The sequence below is a fragment of the Podarcis muralis genome, chromosome 2 (genome assembly GCF_964188315.1).
Source record: "Podarcis muralis chromosome 2, rPodMur119.hap1.1, whole genome shotgun sequence".
NCBI lineage: Eukaryota > Metazoa > Chordata > Lepidosauria > Squamata > Lacertidae > Podarcis > Podarcis muralis.
Window position 1 is genome coordinate 85,223,367 of NC_135656.1, and position 20,916 is coordinate 85,244,282.

The window sequence follows — 20,916 nt, forward strand, 5'->3', positions numbered from 1 at the left end:
TGAAACTGTTCTTAACCTGAAGACCACTTTAGCTAATGGGGCCTCCCGCCGCTGCCACATGATTTCTGTTCTCATCCTGAAGCAAAGTTCTTAACCCAAGGTACTATTTCTGGGTTAGCAGAGTCTGTAACCTGAAGCATATGTAACCTGAGGTATTGTGGTTTTGCTGCAGTTGATTAACGTGGCTATCGCTTTGGAAACTGTTCCAACAGACTTCAGAGGGTCTTTGGCATAGTGCCTCTCTAATGTGACCACATAGTATTTCCCCCCCCCCTTGCTACCATTAACCATGGCAACACTATTCTCCACCATCTCTAGCAGAGGCTTGGGAAGCATTTTAGCTTGGCTTCTATTCAAAAGTGCCACTGCCGCCCAGCTACCACTAAAATGGCTGTCCAAGAAAGGAGGCCTGTGATGGCACAGCCATGTCAGGCCGGTGAGGGGCCTCTTCAGTCCCTGGGGCCCTTGGCCAGGGCTCAACCTGGCCAGCTGCAAGCACCAGATCTGGTTCTCCTATGCACTCTGTTTCAGGCCTTCATACTTAGTTAAACAGAATGGATTTTTACAATCAAAATACTGTGCTGTTTGTTGTTAGTCTTAGGAGTAAGTAGAATAATGATTTTCCACCTATTGATTTTAAGTGATGTCTCGTTATCATGTCAATTATTTTATTGTAAAGCTGCCCACAGAGGAAGCTACCCACAATATCCCTGCATGATATGCAGCTCTGGTTTCACCTTCTTGCAGTGCAGAGAGCCTTGTCCAGACCAGCAACTTCTACAGGAATACAGTACATGAGTATCTTTATAAGTGGGTAATCCTTTTTCTTGCACCCTCTGAAAAGCTGACTACCTTTTCTTTTTGCTATTCTGTTTTGTTTCAGGGGGAATGTGTGCACAGCAGCTTTTCAAGATGATTCGTTAGAGAGACCACAAGGATCTCTTGCCCGTTTTGCCCGTTTCTGTCTTTGGGAACTAACTTTCTTATCCCTTTTCCCTACCAGGCGCCCCCTTTTTGTGACAGTCTGAGATGGGAGATGCTGGGCATTGCTGACTGAAGTGAGCTTGCTGAGATACTCCAGCCTCATTGGACCCCACTTCCATCTAAACCAGCAGAGCAGAGAAATTGCCTGTTACCTTGGGTCGATTTTTCATGCACTCTTAAATTGCTTTGTATTGACACACTGTCAGAAATGGATTGTCACATTAACCCGCCGAGCCAGGCCCTGGGTTCTTGAGCATGTGCAATTGGACTGATGTTCTTCCAGGTTTAGGCCAGAAGGATGTTGGCTTTTTCTGTTCCTAGTCTCTTTTCCTTCCCTGCCTGATTCTGTCCATCTCTTTTGCTCACTATTTATTTGCAATATTTGTATGCCACTTTTTTTGAAGGAGGGGGACCCTGGCACGCAAAAGGCCCCCAGGTTTACTTCCAAGTGAAAAGGATCAGGTAGCAGGTGATGGGTAATGCTTTTTCTGCCTGACGGAGTCCCTGCCAGTCAATGTAGGCAATGGTGGGCTATATGGATAAAGAGCCCCCGCTATAGGGCAGCTTCCTGCATCTTCATTTCAGTCTAGCTCACAATAGAATAATTCAGTGTTGCAGTAAGTTAATGTCCCTTAACAGGGTACTAGTTGTGCTAGCTGAATGATTTTGCAAGGGAAGGTGAAGGAAGCCAGCATGGTTCTTGAGGTTGGTTGTGCCCCAACCCTTTCTGTCGCACAACAAGCTTCTGCTAGTGCAACTATTTCAATGGATTTTGTATGGCACACCCATTATTCTCACCCTTACTCGAGCGCATCAGCCAGGCCAATAAAACTACTACTTAAAAGTATCAATTAGAATGAGCGAGGAACCTTTTTCAAACCAAGGATCACATTTCCTTCGGGACAACCTTTTTAAGTGGGAAAGTGGGTGAGCAATTAATAAATGTTACCTTTGTGCAGTAGGCTAGTTTCTACTCCCCTCTGTCCTCCACTCAGAAAAGCAAGAGGCATTATTAAAGTTTAGGGACACATTCCAGTCAGGCAAAAACACACACACATAAAGCTGGCCCAGTAGCAGCAGGCTGGGGTATGAACTGAGGAGAGGGCCGGATGGGACCCCCAAGGATCATCTAGTCCAACCCTCTGCAATGTAGGAATCTCAACTAAAGCATCCAAGACAGATAGCCATCCAAACTCTGCTTAAAAACCTCCATGGAAGGAGAGCCCACCACCTTCCGAGGGAGTCTGCTTCACTGTCAAACAGCTCTTAATGTCAGAAAGTTTTTACCTGATGTTTAGTCGGAATGTCCTTTCTTGTAACTAAAAGCCATTGGTTCACATCCTACCCTCTGGAGCAGGAAAATACAAGCTTGCTCCATCTTCCATGTGACAGCCCTTTAGATATTTGATCATATCGCTGCTCAGTCTCCTCTTATCCAGGCTAAACATACCCAACTCCCTGAGCCATTCCTCATAAGTCTTGGTTTCCAGACCCTTGCTCCTCTTAGTTGCCCTCCTCTGCACATGTCCCAGCCTGTCAATATCCTTCGTAAATTGTGGTGTGCAGAACTGGACACAGTACTCCAGGTGTGCTCTGACCAGAATAGAGTGAGACCGTTACTTTCGGTGATAGGCTGTATCAACAGAAGTATCCCTAACATTTGATTCACCCCTGTGTTCTGAAGGTGCATGATCTATCAACATGGTTGAAACTAAGTGGGGTTGGGGCTAGCCAGTGTCTGGATGGAGACCTTCCCAGGAACCCCATACCCTTAAATTTCCTGGCAGTAGAAAGGTAGGATATAAATGATATCTGGTAAGTAAATTTAGCTGTGGCCTCCTCAGATCATTATATTTCCCCAAAATGATTGAAGAAGCTTCATTGTAAAACATTTGAAATTTCAGGAATAAAAGATATATGTAAGGGCAAATAGTAATAATGGCTGGCATTACTGTCTTTGTATATTTAAATTCCTACTTTTAAAAAATTATCAGGTGACATGTCTGAAATCTCTGTCTGAAACATCACCCTTGTTATAAGCTCCTTGTCAAAAAACACAAATCTTCGTTTTGCTTCCTGAAGTGAAAACATAATGCTTGGTGACATTAATACAGTGCATTTCAAGTATACAGTGTGCTTTACATCATTATCTCAACAATTCTCACTGAAACTTGATAAGGCAGCTGGGGGTGGGAAACTCATAGCAACTGAGGCCACCTGAGTGAAAGTGATTAATTCAAGCACATCCTGGAGCAGTTGACCTGCCCCTACCAGAGGAGCGTGACCCTGTCCATTACAAGTCATCTTCCTGCCTCCTGGGCGTGGGAACCTGGTACACATCACACCTCTGTCTTTTCAGGATTCAGCTTCAGTTTATTGGCCCACATCCCAGCCCATCACTGTCAAGCACTGGTCTAACATCTCAACCGCCTCTCCTGATTAAGATGGAGCAGAGAGACAGGTCTGGGTGTCATCAGCATATTGATGACTCTTCAGCCCAAATCTGATGACAGCTCCCAGTGTCTTCATATACATGTTAAATAGCACGGGAGACAAGATGGAACCCTGAGGAACATCACAGGACATCTCACATGGTGTTGAACAACAGCATCCCTTCTGTAAGCAGTTCTGGAGGTAGGAGCAGAACCACTGAAGCTCAGTGTCCTCAACCCTGACTTCCCTAAGGTGCTGCTGAACGATACTGTGGTCAACTGTAGTGAAAGCTGCCAACAGATCAAGGAAAGCAAGCAGAGTCACCCTACACCTCCTGATAAATCTCATCTATAAGAGTAACCAAGCTGGCTTCACAGCCATGGCAGGCCTGAAAACCAAACTGGAATGGATCCAAGTAATCAGCTTCCTCCAAGCATGCTTGAAGGTGGACTGGCACCACCTTCCCAAGCACCCTACCCCCCTGGGGGGGGAATATTTGCCACTGGGCCGGTGCTGATTGGACACTGGGGCCACCTTTGGGTGTGGCCCACCCGGTGATGCAGCCCAGACAGCAACGAAGGAGGCGTCAATCTCTGTCCGCCGCTGGATCACTGAAGGGACCCCAATGCCTGGCCACAACGCTGCCACTAGAAAAAGTGAGCAGACTTCTGGGGAGGCTTCATACCTTTGGACTGCTAGTGCTATCTCTTAAAGCAAAAGAAAACTGATGAAATTGTCTGGCACCTAGATGCTCTTTAACACACTGGTTATTTTCCGCCAGAATATATATAATTCTAAAATGTTATCATGTTGATCCTTGCAGCCTTCTTTATTTAGTCTAACAAGTTACCTCCTCAAAGATTATGAAATTTTCCCTGACATCTAATAGCACACTCCTCACATAAACAAGGAAAATTGTCACAGCAGCAGCTATAATAAAAATAAAAATGAATTTCATTGTAATGAGATTTTGGTCTCCTGATAAAGTTTCTTGACAAATGGGATTAATTATTTTTCCTTGCACTTCATTTGCACTGTATTTATGCTATGTCTATTACATTTTTTATATCCCACCTTTTCACTGGAGAATTCATAGTGGTATAACTGGAGGTTTCTTGGTGAACTCTGACCAAAGTGCTGGCAGCCCCAGACCTGCTTCTCTTCATAGATGGAACTACATCAAGGACCTTCAAGGCAATTATCCCAATGTCTTTGTTGCATTATATGTGAAGGTAGTGGGTGAATTGTTTCCATGAATTAAGCTGGAGACTAAGGTCTGATCCACACTTTCCCTCCACTCTTTCTAGGCACAGTCCACAATTTAAAGCTCCAGAGCATACCTCATGAAAATCCACTCTTTAAGGTTCAATAGGAGCAAATGTCAATCTGCAGAAAACCTGAAGTTTGCTCCGATTCAGCTTTAAAGAGTGGGATTTTGCGGGGAAAGCTCAGGGCAAAAAACCCAAATACTTGGACACGGAGCGTTCAAGCACAGACCTCTGCCTGGAAAGAGGCAAGTATGGATATGCCCCGAGGCTGCTTCAAGATGATCACTATTTTGGGGTGGGACTCAATCATGTACCTGTCCCCCCCAAAAAAAATTTGGATGTTTTGTGATAAGGAAGGGATGTGTGCAATGGAATGTGTGCAATAATGCTTGATGACATGTTGTATGACCATATCTGCAAACAATGAAAGCTCAATAGATAGCTGACATTGTCTAACCTCCCTGCAAATCTGTGCAAAGAAATCAGGATGAATGCTTAATAAACAGTTCATCTGGAAATGACCTGAGATTGGGACACATGAAGTTCAGAATTGTTCCTCCAGTGCTTAGCAGGATTTGGTCTGCTCCCCTCTCTTCACCGAAGCAGATGGAAGGAATGGAGATAGACTGGCATGTCCATGGAGAGGACAGCTACAAATAATATCGCAAGAGCCCTTCTGGATCAGATCAAAGATTCATCTAGTCCAGCATCCTGTTCCTCATGGTGGCCAACCAGATGCCCCTGGGAAGCCTACAAGGAGGCCTTTTCCTGTTTTTACTCCTCAGCAACTGGAATTCTGAGATATTCTGTCTTGGAACTTGTAAACTCTTCTCGGATGACCTGATTATTTAGCATTCATCCTGACTAGCAAGTCAGAAAACTTAGGTGGAGGTTATACAATGTCCATGCTTTACTGGAGCTTCATTCTGATTTGTTTCTGAGGAGCTTACATGACAATCAACATTCATCCTGATTTTTTTTGCATGGAGATATATGTCTTCCTGTCACTCAATAGGTAGTCTACACTTTTAGTGCATTTCCCGTTCACTTTCCTAACTGCAAGAAGTCCGTGTTTTTTTTAAAAGTGAATTTGTTGTGACACAGCACTTTAATTACACAAACTTAAATTTCTAGTGTGTGATTGAATTCATTCTGCAAAATAGTGACAGCCTTGAGGCAGTCACAGATTCACATTGAGAGCCATTTGTATTGCACTCCTTCTTACATAAAACTAAAATCCAGCCCTCTGGTTTATGTCTGTGGCTGCGTACACGCCATACATTTAAAGCGCAACACTCAAAGAATCTGGGGAACTAGTTTGTTAAGGACGTTTGGGACTGTGGTTCTGAGAGTGGTAAACTCAGAATTCTTTGAGGGGTGGTCATGTGCTTAAAATGTATGCAGCCAGTTTCCCCAACAGCCTTTCTAGTACCTGATTATTGCAAATATTCTAAAAATTCATTTGAAAGGCAAAAGGTGATTGCTACATGGAGTATTTGACATGCACATGATTTGTCTTCTGCAATTCCCTTGTTCAGGTGCTTCTGCTTGTTCCTGTGGTTCTCTTTCTCCCCTCCTCACAAATCCATCATAATTCTAAGATGTGATGTGTTGTGACTGGGCTTGATTGACGGTGCTTCATGCCTGCCATGCTGCTTAGCTGTGCAGCCAAAGATCTGCATTTCAGAGCAAAGCTGAATTGTAAAGTGCCGTGTGGGAGTTTCATAGAGGGGGAAGGGGAGAATCAAAACAGTGTCAAGCTGATTCTCTTTGCCAAGAACTGCGGAAATGTCACCTGGTGTTACTTCATGGTGAAGTTTCAGCAAGGGAAAGTTCTGGAGTAGGATGGAGCAAGTGCAACAGGCCCTTCCTTGATTGCCTCATAAGAAATTCCAAAAGGGGTGTGTGTGCTCTACACAGGTTGGTCTTCAGGTCACTTCCCAACACAAGGAGAAGGCAAAAACTCCAATTTCCGAGCCTGTAGCTTGCTTTTAATAGTTCACTTTGGTGAATGCGACAGCAGCTAGATAAAATATTTGTGGGTCACTGATATTTCAAGCTAAGGATCTTCGCTCATCACCATAGTTAAGTTCAGGGTTGAGTAGAAATTTGCCCTGCAGCAGATCTCATTTCTCCTTCCTACCCACTCAGTACACAAGTTTGCTTCCCTTACCTCCTACACCTTTTCATTTTTACCAATAACGAATTAATGGAGAGAAAAATAATTAGCAGACCATTACAGACCATCAAATATATGTTTTAACTTTATGTTTGTATTTCTGTGGACCAGTTATCTGCCTGTCTTCCCGTTCACCTATGGCCTGCCCCCACTGTCCAGTTATTGCTAATGTGAGAAAACCTATGAAGAATCTGCTCTCATGAATCCATACTGAAGTGGGTGTCTGGTTGCCATAATGGGCTGGGGAAGCAGGAACAGCTGCTATCCTTTAAACCCATATGCTTCTCCAGTAGTTAGGGCTGGAAGATCCCAGCCTGACCTATTTCTTGGGTCCTTTGTCCCACTTCCTGCAGAGACTGGGGGAGGGGAGCTATGAATAATGTATCCGTTTGGAGGGGTAAATGTCCAGAGCAAAGCAAGCACATATTCTACACCTGACATATCAGCTGGACGGCAGTAGGTTCAGAAGAGACAAACTGAAGGTCCATTTCACCCAATGCATTAATGTTATTTATATATAAATATTTATAGCCTGCCCTTCACCATGCAGTCACAAGTAGGGTTACATTCAGCTCTGTTCAAATCAGCTATGTAACACACAAACATTAAATGGGAGGAACTTTCTGAACTCGTCATCCAATTGCCTGTGCTAAAAGGTGCATCTTAACCTGACATCATTTTTGCAAGGTGATACAAAGGTTGTTCAAAGTGCACCACCTTAGTCTTGAATCTCATTTATTCTGCTAGGGTGCTTGTGTGCTATCTTGGAGGTGCTACCTCACAAGGATTTTAGTAGCAAGCATAAGGATACATATCAAGAGCACCATTGATGGGGGGACCAGAGCGACCCACCAAGATGACCTCAAGCATACACACTGCAATCTATGTAGGCAATGTGCATGCTTGGACCATCTTGGATGAGTTTCCCCATTGCTGATCGAAGTAGCAGCTGAGCAGCAGTAGATTGCTGTAGCTGGCTTAGCCTTTTTGCATGAGGTATTTAAATGGATCCTGCTCTGAAGAGAGATTTAAATCTTAATTCCTACAGTTCACAATATGAAGAGGAACTTAGAACCTGAATGAGCTTGTCAGGTTCAGACCAACAGGACTCTGTGTTTCCACATGCCTAAACTATGGGCAGTAAGATATACAGGAGCATATAGGGAATAGTGGTTTTGGGATGGGAGGAGACATGCTGCTTTGAGGAGAACCTGTTGTGTCTGATGTGTTCAGATCTATGGGCACCTCAGCATCTATATGTCAAAGGCTGCAAGGAACCTGGCTTTGCTTATCTGGACAGCTGTCCTGCCATATAAGTTCTTCCCCTAGTGTAGTTTACACTTATAAAACCCCATCTGCTGGTTTCTCTTGGGACCCCAGGTGTTTCCTGAATACTCTCTGAGAAATAATCATCCCGTTCAGATTGCACCATCATTCACTTTCAGTCCTTGTCAGATTCCCCATTTGCTTTTGTGTTCAGCAGAATACCAGAATTACTGCAATGATGGTTTCCTTCCTTCCTCCCTTCCACCCCTATCCCACCTGGGGCTGTGCAAGAGGTAAGGGGAGCAGTGGGTGTTGGAAGGTCACCTTCTCCCCCTTTAGCACACTTGTGACCTGACTCTCCCTTCCTTTTCATGACTGACTTGGAAAATGAGTTAATAACCTGCCCTGATCAGTGGACCAGCCTTAAGCTTTCTGTCCTTGCTGCAGCCAGGCTGCAGAATTGCTCTGCTGTCAGGCCAGATGAGGCAAAACCAGGTGGCTCACAGGCAGGTGAGAAGCTGCCTGTCTCCTTGGTAGGAATTGAAAGCAATATGACCCCATAGTGAAAAGTAAAAGCCTACTCATGTCGCCCCCCCCCCCAATTTTTTGCTGGCTAATGCTGATGCTTGCACAGTACATTCAGCCTTACTTGGCAAGATTTTCTTCTGTTGCCGCTGTACTGTGGAATGACCTTCCTTCTGCCATATGTAAAGCAACATATCTCAGTTGCTTCAGACATCTTGTGAAGATTTATCTTTTTGTCCAGGCTTGCACATTTTGACATGTTCAAACCTGCCTTTCCTAATTAATAAGCCCTTTTCAACATTATTAATGGTACAGGGCCCACATGCTCCTTTGAAGCTGGTTACTCCAGAAAGTGCTTAAGAATATAAGATGAGTCTTACTGGGCCAGGCCAATGGCCTACGTAGTCCAGCACCCTGTTCCCACAGTAGCCAACCAGATGCCTGTAGGGAAACCCACAAGTGGGATCTGAGCACAAGAGCACTCTTCCTTCCTGTGATTCTCAGCAACTGGTACTCAGAGACATATTGCCTCTAACAGTGAAGGTGGAACATAGCCATTCTGGCTTCTGTTCAAATTGATTCCAGCTGTGAGAACTCAAGTGAATTGCTTGAGCCTGGCATGAGTCGTGACAAATCCTGCCTCTCTTCTACCCAACACAGGAATGCTTATAAGCTTGAGAATGTCAGAAATAACTGTGGTCTTGGCAAGGGTGACCTTTTTGCAATGAGTCTCGAATAGAGCTGTAAAAAGGTTCCTGATTGATAATTTATCTTGGCTAAATATCAGTTCAGCGGATTGACTTGGGCCTGCTACTGGAAGCTTTTGCTTCTGACTTGGAGAGAGAGAGAGACACACAGAGCAATTCCTGTGCAGGAATTAGCAGTCAGTGCGCACCTGTTACTACAAGAGACTCCAGCTGAAAAAAAGAGGCACTTCAATTTAGTGCAATTATCTCAATTTTCCCAGGATAAGGATCCTTGAGATATTTATCTGATTTACAAGGGTGTTCTGTCGAGGTGGCAGGCATGAGACCTTAAAGAGGCATTCATCAATTTCATGTGCACAGAGGGAGGGGGAAAATGTATGAGAGAGACGTATGGTGAAGAGAGGTTGGGAAGGAGCAACAACTCTCTGTGCCTGTCTTCAATTATGATGAATTAAACAATTTGAAGGAAAAGGGACCAGGCAGAGGGAACACAAGGGTGGGGTAAACATTCCCCCTTACTTGGGAGATGTAACAGGGTAGACTTGGAATTCAGAACAAGTCTCTAGAACAGATTATGGGACAGACCCATGTTTTAGAATCTTGAATTAGTTGCTTCTATCAAAACAAACATTTTCAGCTTCCTTTTCTCCTCTCTCTCTTGATGAGTATATGTGTTTCCTTGCTCTGCTGCCATGAGTAGCCCTCATAAGTAATACTGGGCCAAAAATGTTAGGTGTGTGCACGAGTATTCAACTAAATAACTATGCATTTTTAGCTTGTGCAAATAGACCTTTGCCCATGCTGTTCCCAAATCTCTCATGCCTCCATGATGTTTTAAATTTATTTTTTTGTCGAAAAAAATGTGTTGGTAATAGCAAGGTTGTGCGTTGCACATATAGTCAAAAGTAAGATTGCATTCTGGTTGCTGTTGCCAGTTCCTTCTTTCCCAATAGTCCCAGGCCACTGATCAAAATCTCACTCAACCCTTGCATTAAAATCACCCAGGCCTTAGGCGTCTCTGAAAGGATGGCATCCAGTTGAGAATCGGCATCCAGTGTTGGTGCATAAGTGTTTAAAATAGTAGCCTGTTGGTTTTTGACGAGTTTTATTCGAAGGGTTTAAAGTTGCTCATTAATGCTGGTAGGGACTTCTGACAAGAGCTCCACAAGATGGTTTTTGATAGCAAAGCCTACTTCAACGTTCTTGTTCAGATAGACCTTTCCAAAAGAATTTGTAGCCTCCTCTTTCTTCCTTCAGTTGGCCTTCTCCTGCTCTTCGAGTTTCTTGAAGCGCTGCAATATTGATGTTAAAACGTCGCAACTCTCTTGCAATGATGGCAGTCTTCCATTTGGGACGCTCATTATCTGCGTTATCCAACAAAGTCCATATAGTCCATGTTCCAAAGTTCATTTGTCTTTTACGACCACTGGGTGGTGACCCCACTGGGCACAGTAATCCAGTCAGAGAAAAAGGGAGGCAGACTATGTTTAGGGCACCTTTTCTAGGCCTTCCCCCTTTTCGAGGTGAGCAGAGTGGATCCTAAATAGGAATGCTCAGTCATTGATACAGCTGCCGAGCTACTCAACTGCCTCATTCCTTGAGTCAGAACAACTGAGTCTGCATCCAATGCCCATGTGCCAGTTCATGACTAGGGGTTTCAAGATTTCATGGTCCTGCCCCCGTTACCATTTGCCAATCGCCATGCGACTTTTTGGGGTTTGGGTTTGGGATGGGTTTTTGGATCATCACCTGATTGTGGTGAGTGGGCTTGCACGTTCCTATGATCCTTGTGAGTGAAGCAATAGGGAGTCTCATATTCCCAGTAGGGTCACTGAAGGTGGTAAGGTCAAGGGGGAGGAGCTAGACAAAGAATGATCCAAGAAGTCCTTAATGGCAGAACAGGCGAAAGATAACAAGTGGTATGTTACAATGGTTGTGAAGGTGGATGAAGGCTGCAACAGATAAGAATCTACCGGTCGTCGTGACACTCATGCCATCAGAATAGAGCCTTACTGCGAAGACTGTGTTGGTCAGCGTGCACTGATCTACACACATAAAACAAATTCACGCACAGGCGTCTTCCACAACACAGGCACAGCATCCTTCTCCTAGCATCCTGGCTTTGTGTTCAGCAAAAGGCCACATTCTACAGTCATTTCTCTCAGCAAGGGGACATGCAGGCTGCACATGGCAGTTCCAGAAACTCCATCCAGCATTGCTTCAGCCTTCACTGGAGGGAAATTGTTCGTTGCCCACTAACAACTGTGCTGTGTACGGACCTGGTGGATAAGTGCCCACCTTTTCCCCTTTCCATACTGTTAATCTCTCCAGAATGACTCACTGAATTGGCAGCTCGGTGGCTGAAGCCTCAATGGCCTCTGTCATATAGAGACACTCTTGTCATTCACAAAGAAAAGAGGCAGAGAGAGATCCTTTGCTAGAGATTGCTAGGCTGTAGCTCCCATCATTACTGACTGCTGGCTAGGGCTGATGGGAGTTGAAGTTAATGTCATCTGGAGGGCAAGAGGTTCCCTTACCCTTATGGCAGTTTATATGCCCTTGCTGAGGGAACACAAGAACTGGCCTCAAAGCATATCATAGCTCCCTAGTTTGTTTCTGTCAAGGAGGCATATGCAAGTAGAAACTGACCTCCTTTTTGGTAAAGAAGGAATATCAAGTATAGGAGACCTTGTCTTTGGCTGCCATTTTTGGGGGGGTAGCTTTGCAGATGGCCACTGCTGGGATTGCAAATGGAGAGTGCACGGTTGTACTAAGCTCCTGCTTTTGGGCTTTCCATAGGTATATTCTGACTGACCACTATGGAAATAGGATGCTGGACTAGATGGGCCATTGTCCTGATTCAGCATATATTTCTCATGTTCTTAAAATGGTTTTACCATGTTCTATTGGCACATTTAGGCACCTTGAAAGTAAGCTAAGCACACACCACACACACACACACACACACACACACACACCTGCACTCCACCCACTGATATTTTATCTCCTCTTTGAAAATTTTCAAATGCGGCTTTTTTGTATGGAGGAGGAATGGTAGAAAAAACATCAGGATAAATTTTCTCCAGACCAGTAGTTCTTTTAGAAATGGTGTTTCATGCTTCCAGCAACATGGCAACAACAATATTCCACATGGCTGCCTAGCCACTTCATTCTGCACTAGCTGCAGCCTCCAAGTTGTCTTCAACTGAAGCTCCACATTAAGCACATTGCAGTAATGAAATTGGTGCTGTTTATTTTGTAGAAATATTTAACTACAACAGTCAACCTTTTAGATAAACAGTGGGCCTTATTAGAAGTGAGCCCACTGAGTTTAATGGGACTGCCTCCCATGTAACTATGTACAGGATTATAACAATAATGGCATGCTCCAAAATATTAGTTGAAGGGAGCGCATGAGAGTACATATTTTTGACTAAAGTATGTCTTGTGTTTTATTATCCCCTTGTTACTTATTGAAATATTCACACTGCAGGAATTTATTGATTTAATGTTTATGGACTTTGTAATATGTTTATTAATTGAATAGTTGGGTTTTCCCTTAGGAACTGAACTGAAATTTTATTGATGTTATTGTACAATTTTATTGCCATTCTCCTCCCTGCTTTTCTCCCTCTCTTTGCGACACACACATACAAACACTAAAATTATTGTTAGCAGCTTTTGACTTTACTTTTGGAAAGAAAAGTGAGGCACAAACGTTAAAAGGAAAGGTCTTGGATGTGGAACAGGTGGATACAATCCTGTATTCAGATACAAAGTTGATAGATGTTCTCACCTCACAGCTTGACTAACCTCATAGCATCCTTTCAGGGATACAGTAACCCCATATATAGTAATTGGAGTAAGGGTATCTTACAAACTGAGTCTAAAGACCCACTTATCTGGTAGTAAGTCTCACTTAATTCAGTGGGACTCACTTAATTCCATGAGACTTAATTTTGAATAGACACTATATACCGGTAATTGTGCTATAAATGCAAAACATTTGGAAATGAAGGGGGAAAGAAAATAGAGAAAAATAATTGTGAATGTTATATTGGCTGTGAGTCTTGGAAGACCTGCTACCTGCCTTGCAGGCCTTTTTCCACCTGGCCTGGGAGGACAGGGGCCTGACTGACTCCAGCTACAAAAGCTGAGGTTGCTGAACAGACTCTTGGGCTAGGGCACTGTTTAGGGGGTTTCGTTGTGGGGTGGGGTTGTGTCCGTTATTGATGTTATCATTGTGTATCTTTATTTTAGATCTTATTATGATTTATGTGGTGATTGATTTGATTGTGCACATTTTGATGTTTTATTTCGTCTTTATGTCTACTTTTTATAGCTGTAATTATGTAATTTTGTTCATGTTGTAAGCCGACTTGAGCATGGTTTTAACTATGGAAAGGCAGCATACAAATACAATGATGTATGTATGCATATGTATTTTATCTTCTGTTGTGAGCTGCCCTGAGAAACTGATTATAAAGCAGCCTATAAATACTATATGGAAATTATAGGGGAGGTGAAAAGCAAGGGAAGGGTCACCAAAGTCTTAAACAAAAGTTGTAGCATCCTCTGGGATCAGTGGAGTTTATTGGAAGCTGAAGTGAGGGGAAAGCCCAGGGTCTCCCTCTTCCTTGTATGCAGCTTTGTTTTAGATAAATATAAGACAGTGGAAGCGTTTTATCTGATGTTTGATGTTGAGAAGGGGAGCATCTCTCTTGTTTCCAGGTGTTGCTCCCTCTCCTCAAGTAAGCAGGCTGTACCACTTTAACCAAGACAAAGTGGCAAATTCATGCCTGCTTATACAACTTAAATTTCCAAGATCTTGGAAAGAGTTAGCATTGATTTGGGTGACTTTCAAGAGGCACTGGAGCACATGTAAATTAGGAGAATGGTGGATATCTGGTTGGAAGCAAACAAAATTGGCCAAAAGAATAGGTGAAACCCTTTAAAAATAAATAAATAAAAGGAGACAAGTCTATATATACAATTACTGTTTCTGCACACTTGCATTATTGTGATTCACCCCCCCCCCCCAGGCTTGGGCTAAACAGCAGAAATGATAACAGTATGGTTCATAACACACTGGGCATGAGAAACCTTATTGCTCCTGCAACACACCACAGACAAGTTGTTCATGACTATTGTGTGATTCTTATCACAGTGCTGATGAAGTGGGTAATATGGTATAGACTGCTCAGATCTGATGCATGTCAGACCTCCACATCTGCAGGGGTCCAGACAAGGCCTTGAACTATTTGCTACACCAGGCACAGCCCCTGAATGGCTCTGTAACTCTGTCAGCAAGGAAATGGAAGTTAAGGGAAATGGGAGGAGGGGAAGAGCTAGGGAAGAAATACTGTAACTGGACTTGATTGTTGAAGTCACCTTGGGGAGTCACAGACTTGGAGGTCATGGGCCCATATGTTTAAACTTCTGTAATAAACCAAAGCAAGAACTGGTAGGCCCAAGTGAGTGAGCTTGAAAATTGCCAAAGCTGAACTCCCTGCAAATGCAATTTGCCAGGGCCGTTAGAGAGTGTAAAACTCTTGCCAGCTGCAGTAAGGATTACTTTTCCTCATCCCCTTAAGTTCATCACTCTTTTTACAATGTGCTGTAACGCTGCCATACATTTGCTGAGTGGGTATGCTGGCAGCTGGCCTATCAAAAATAATTTATGTCTCTGGAAAAATGCTCTTGGACAAAGCCTCGTTTAGCAAACCCTGTGAGTGGCTGGCCTTATTGGTGAATGTACGGTAAATAACTATATCCTTAAAGACCAAAGAAATCCCACCTTAGGGCTCTGCCTAAAGCACTCTACTCCCTCCTCTGAACAAATCACTAACATGGTTTCCTTGTTATGCCATTTGTTCCCCTGCTTGTGCAAAACACTCAACTGGCACATTATATCCAAGTAATTTGTGCTCATGTTGAAACCTGTGCCTGAGGCCAACCCCTTGCTGCAAAAAGCAATCTGATGGTTGGTGTCTTCAGTGACGTCATTTGGTTGGGGAGAGATGTACGTACGCTCACTGGAGGAAGAAGAGGAGTGCAGGGGGAACACACCGCCCCCAGCAGCGCAATCCAGGTGGGGTGCCATCATGGTTGTCCCCCCCAGCACTGGATGCCACGCCCCCAGGACGCGCGCCAGCCCCACTTCACCTGCTCTCCGCCCCCCGGGGCCGGAGCATGAAGCTCCGCCACTGCGTATGCTGGGGTTGCCCTCCTTTGTTTCCCCAAGTCCTGATGCAATAGTTGAAATGCATCTTTTTCTGAATCAAAATATGGAAGCACACTTCATACATATATTCCAAAAGGTTTGCTTTTCAATAATATATCAATAAGAGCTACATGTCCTGAAAGGAGCACACTCTCACGGTTAATGTGTGAAGGTTACAAAAGCATGTCTTTGCTTACTCGTAGTGAATATAGGTGGTAAAACACACTCCTACCTCTTGTCACTGCTACCACCGCTGGCTGCTTCTCCAGGAGTATGCCAGATCCAAGAATACACCGTGACTCCAAACCTGTTCAGTAGGAGTAGACAAGGTGGAAGTATCATAGACATACAGAGATGGTAGGTCCTGCAAACTTCAAGAAATATACAGTTGAATATACAGTTGTCTGTTGATTAAATGTGTTGCCAAGGCTCTGGCTAGTCTCCCAGCAGTTCCATATACATCGGCATTTCTCAAAAAGTAGGCTGGGACTCTTGGCCCCTTTTTCGATGGGTCTCAGTGCCACAGTCTACACCAGGCATAGGCAAACTCGGCCCTCCAGATGTTTTGGGACTACAATTCCCATCATCCCTGACCACTGATCCTGTTAGCTAGGGATCATGGGAATTGTAGTCCCAAAGCATCTGGAGGGCCGAGTTTGCCTATGCCTGGTCTACCCAGTGCCTCCTCACTTGCCTGGCCCATCCCCATGCCATGCCACAGCCCTTCGGGTTGGATTAGCTCCAGCCAACTCCATGCATGCTAAGTAAAAATGGCCAGGACCGTGAGAAGTTCAGTGGTGGTGGAAAGTATCTCTTCTCTGAGGGGAATGAACATGAGGAAGTGTTGATGGAAATTAGAAAAAGAGATAACAGGCTAACTAACATTTATTATCATTATCAGTAAATAAAATGGGAATGAAAATGCCTGAAATTGTTCTGCTGCCACATGCTCAATGAACTTCCCTCTAGAAAGGAAAGACTGGAGAGTACAATTTCAATGAAATACACTTATTGTAATTTACTAGGGTACTAGGGCTGTTTAAGCGAAAGAAAGTCTCACTGAAATTTGTTTGTTTGTTTGTCTTGTCTTATATACTGCCTTTTGCCAATAAGGCCCCAGGACATTTTACTTCAGTATAAACATATTGAAAACAATAGAATTAAATACAAACAAAATATAATCAGAATAATGCCATAACTCTAAGAACAGCAGAAAAGGGTGGCATCAAATTATTTGTCAGCTAACAATTATTCACCACACCTCTCCTCCAGAATCCTGACAAAAGAGATGTTAACCCATTTCCAAAAATAATATATTGGAGAAGTCAGATGTACCTTAGTGGGAAATGAATTTCACCACAAAACACACACTCTTCCCTGAGTTGCTGTGTTTTACACTGTGCAGGGAATCCGAGGACTTCGTCTGCAAATCTCAAGGCATGAAGAGCAGGTATTCTCTGATATATTTAGGCCCTAGGCATTAAGGGCTTTAAGTCTAAGCACCTTGAGCACAATCTGCACCCAATGTAGTTGTAAAATTGAGATTACGTACACCTGACCCCTTGCCCCCATCAGCACCCTGGTGGCTGCATTTTGCACCAATCGCAATTACTGAACCATTTTCAAGGGCAGCCCCATGTAGAATGCATTACAGTAGTCTAAACTGGAGGTTAGCAGGGCATTGGTGACTGTGACCTGTTAGTGGTGTTTTTCAGTAAACCTACAGTAGACTGGGTTGTAAGACTGAACCTTAGGGTGCACAACCATACATAAGAACAAAATATATTTGATGCACGATGTGTGTGGTGATTTCAAACCATGATAAATGCTAGACAAGACAAACTGACATCATATCAAATCCAGCACAACACAACTGCTGTAAGGCTGTACCCGATTAAGAGCCAGGAATGTTCTGTTCCCATTCCCTTCATGTACTATTATAATCCGTGTGCTAATATTTCACATGGAAGATGCAAATACAGGATGCCAGCTGTATTTACTAGACTGATTATTTATTGAATTTAAAACTTTTTTTTTTTACCTTCCCTTCGTATCCAAAAGGCTCCCTAGGCAGTTTACAAGAAAACAAAGAGTTCTATAAAGCAAGGATGAAAACAGTACAGGAAAAAAAAAAAAAAAGGTTGCAGTAATAATTAGCAACTGCAAATACAAGATTAGCAAAAGTGGAGTGATATGGTCAGCACCTCCCTGGACTACTTCAAAGTAACCAAGGTTTCACTTCCTTCCTAAAAGTCAAATGGGTGCTCCTCAGAGGGTAGTCCATAACTTAAGAATCTAGGCCTTTCCACCTTCCTGTATTCTTCAGGGCAAAGTGACTTATTTGCCCAGTACTTTATTTAAATAAAAATGTCAGAGAATGTGAAATTGGTTGTAGTTTGATCTTTGAGGAATGTTGAAGAAATCTCTTTAGGCCGCTGCCTCTCCCAGTAGGGCTGGTAAAGAGATTATAGGCCTAGTGTATTCACAGAAAAACGCCAGGCCTCTGGGCCTAGCACGCTAATCCATACAAAGGATAACAGAGGCCTAATTAATTCTCATGTCTCGGAATCTGATAACAGCACTGCACACAGGCAAGTCCGTAAGGACTTAATGAGTTTAATCGACTGCACTTGATGATTTTATTTGAAACCCTGTGCCACAAATTAAACTATTAAAAATGCACTTGAACTTGATTGGCAGCTGTAATCCCAACAAAGTCTATTTAATCCGCTGAGTCAGAGAGTGGGGCCCAGACACAACTTTTCTCATGCTCCAGAGAAAGATACGGAGGGAATGTGAGGTTTCAGAAAGCTTGTTTTATGGCAACAAGAGATAGATGAATTCAGCGAGGAAGACCAACCGAGCAGCTACTTGGTTTTTGACGGGGGTGGCGGAAGCAGAAATAATGCAGATGGTGTGCAATGTTCACGGCCGGAAGCAGTTAATGTGAAAAACTGGCTTGAATATGTTTGTCTGTGAATGTTGAAGGAAACTGTGCAAGGCAGCCTTTGGGAAATCTTGGTAGGGATTGCACATACTTATACTGTATCATGCAAACAGTGGACGATATCCAACAAAGTATTTCCATTAGTGCAAGGATTTTCTTTTGCCCCGTGGAACTCCACTCCCCTTCTCCTCTGTCTGTGCACCCACCACATCCTCTCCAAATCTTCTCCAGAGATTTGGTGGAACCTCAGAACAGATTTAGGAGCCTTGTGGAGAGAGGAGAGAGAGGAAAAGTTCTGTTATACAGCCAGGAGTCCTTGTGTTAACAGAACTGCTTCATCAGATACCACACTCAGCTTGAGGGGGTGAATATGCTTTCATGTTTCCCCACTGGTCATATTGCTTGTCTTTATTTCTTTTCAATGCCCCCAAATGATGTTTTTAGGAATTTAGAGTGGCTGGATTGCCTGAGCAAGTGATTCTCTAGTCTGGTGTGTCCAATGTAGACTTGGTGACAGGATGCAAAGGAGCACTGAGCTCTTGTACCTTAATAGGTGGATCGAATAGCTTCCTCCACTGCGGTGTGACAAGCCACAGCTCTTGGTGTTCCTTCTACAAAATAGGACTTTGCATCCTGTCACCATAGTGACCGAAATAGGTTTAGCATCCTGCACCTTCCCCAGCCTCTTTTGCTTCCCAGAGATGGTGTTGACCATGCTCCACGTGAAGCCACCACACCTATCAACAGTAGTGTTAACCTGAAGATCAGCTGAGCGGCCATTTCCCCATTGGCACAGAGAAGGAAGAAGCAAGACTTAAAGTCTTTAAACTTAAATTATCACTCTCACTCTTCCCTATCATTGGCTGCAACTACTTGTCTGATGTGCAAAAGTTTGTTTTTGGGGGGAGAAGACATGGAAGCAAAAGCCATCTGAGGGAGCTAAGAGAGATCGGCCCAACAAGCATCTTGCTACCATGGGCCTGCTAATAACATGGAAGGATTTTTTAAATGTTCATGTTGATCACCAGCCCCAGAAAGAAGCATTTGTGCACAGAAGCAGGCTTCTGCATTCACACACCCCATTCAGGAATGGGATACCACTGGTGTTCCAGCTGTTGTTGGACTATAACCATCCCTAACCATTTGGCCATAGCAGCTTGGGCTGATGGGAGTTGGAGTCCAACAACTTCTGGAGGGACACATGTTAACCACCCCTGCTCTGATAGAATGAGGAACTGTGGGTGTTGTTACCATACAATGGGTGTTGTTACCATACAATCGGTTCCCCCCGATGCATCTGCCAAGCTGTGTTGCATGTAGTCCAGGTCAGAACACTGTCAGTTTGTAAGTCCATCTCCTCACCCGTCAGATCCTTCATCTGCCATGAGTTCTGATTATCTGGCATGGGCTATGTGTGCAGCCCTTGCTACAGTGCACTGGCATAGCTGGATCAGGGTCACTGTTTGTATATGGCTTGTGGGTATTCAGTATTGTTTATATTTTGTGAAGTTGGGAGTTTTGCTCTTCTTTTGGATGCTGTTCAAGGTGAATCCTTGTTTCCTGGAACAGCTGTAATAGGTTGCAGTGAGTTTAATCATTTTTAAAATTGCCATCACATTTCAAGCTGTGAGCTTGTCTGATCTTACAAGCTAAGCAGGTTTGGGGCTGCCCAACACTTGGGTAGGAGACTGACAAGAAAAGCAAAAATCCTGCAGGAAATGTGTTTGGGTATTCAGGAGCTAGATTCTGCAATCTAAATCAATACTAAACCAATAGCCTAGTGCTGCATATGAGTGAGATGTAAAATCCAAACTAAGTTGAAAGCTTCTTTTGAAGTTTTCATTTAAAAAAAAAAAGCAATACTTGATACTCTGATCTCTTCCCCCATGCTTTTTAAAATGTATTGTTTCATTTGGATTATACTTGCCTCTTATAACCAAAATGTATGATGGGGTAAGATGTCCTGCCAGACTCAGCTAGCCCTTACCTTGGGTTATCAGGCCTTTGTTCTCCCATTCCACCATGTGAATCCTACCAGGAAGGAGGTCTGGGCTGGCTGATCCAAGCCCAGACCGTGTGGCTTAAGCAAGCCATCTTTGTGTTTCCATACAAATAATTTAGAAACATTTATCACTTTTGAACCTGAGTTTTACTGCCTCCGTTTTCTTACTGTTGTAGAGAAAAGCATAAGAATCTGACCTTTGAAGAGTTTGTAAGTAAACCATTTTTAACTTACCAAATGTCTGGTCTCTTTCTATGCTAATGTAAGAGAGGAACTTTAGAAGCAACTTAGAAGGGGATATTTTAAAGGTCTAGCTGCCTGTATATTTCCACACTTTACTTTGCTGCATATATCCAGACTTCAAGTCTCTGCTGGGGTTCTC

At 43.6% G+C, this 20,916-nt stretch overlaps 1 protein-coding gene across 3 annotated transcripts in view; it reads right to left on the reverse strand.

The window, feature by feature from the left end:
• LOC114591750 (clathrin heavy chain 2-like) overlaps nt 1–19,096 on the reverse strand; it is a 45,542-nt gene extending 26,446 nt beyond the window's left edge. The window contains exons 1-2 of one of the 3 annotated variants that reach the window (XM_028719213.2): nt 19,078–19,096; nt 15,818–15,892 (exon numbers count right to left, since the gene is read on the reverse strand). The gene's annotated coding sequence lies outside the window, so the exon portion shown is untranslated. Of the gene's footprint in view, nt 1–15,817; nt 15,893–16,920; nt 17,420–17,626; nt 17,719–19,077 lie in introns of those variants that run through there. The other 2 variants (XM_028719211.2, XM_028719212.2) reach the window with 2 other exon arrangements.
• Between the last annotated feature and the right edge of the window lie 1,820 nt (nt 19,097–20,916).